Source organism: Garra rufa, chromosome 1 (assembly GCF_049309525.1).
Source record: "Garra rufa chromosome 1, GarRuf1.0, whole genome shotgun sequence".
In the NCBI taxonomy this organism is placed as follows: domain Eukaryota; kingdom Metazoa; phylum Chordata; class Actinopteri; order Cypriniformes; family Cyprinidae; genus Garra; species Garra rufa.
In genome coordinates this window covers 14868941-14869266 of record NC_133361.1, presented here as the reverse complement: position 1 = coordinate 14869266, position 326 = coordinate 14868941, and positions in this window count along the sequence as shown.

Genomic DNA, 326 nt, shown 5'->3' with positions numbered 1-326 from the left:
TTTAATATCTATCAGGAAAACATGAACATTGATATCCCAGATGTCCTGATCACTCGCTGATCACGTAAGCAGGAGGGTCACCCTGATCTCCTGTGACATGACATCTTAAGATTGGAATAAGACAGAACTCAGCAGGCAAAAAGCCTACTGTTGCACATTCCATCCTTACCTATATAACTACTAACATATGTTTTACCTGCTATCTCTATTCAATCATCAAACAACCTATTATTATTATTATGGAGTTCAAGCTCAATCCAGATTTCCACTCCTTCAGAACACTTATCATGATCTCTGTCATTAACTCCCTCTGTTTCATCTGATTC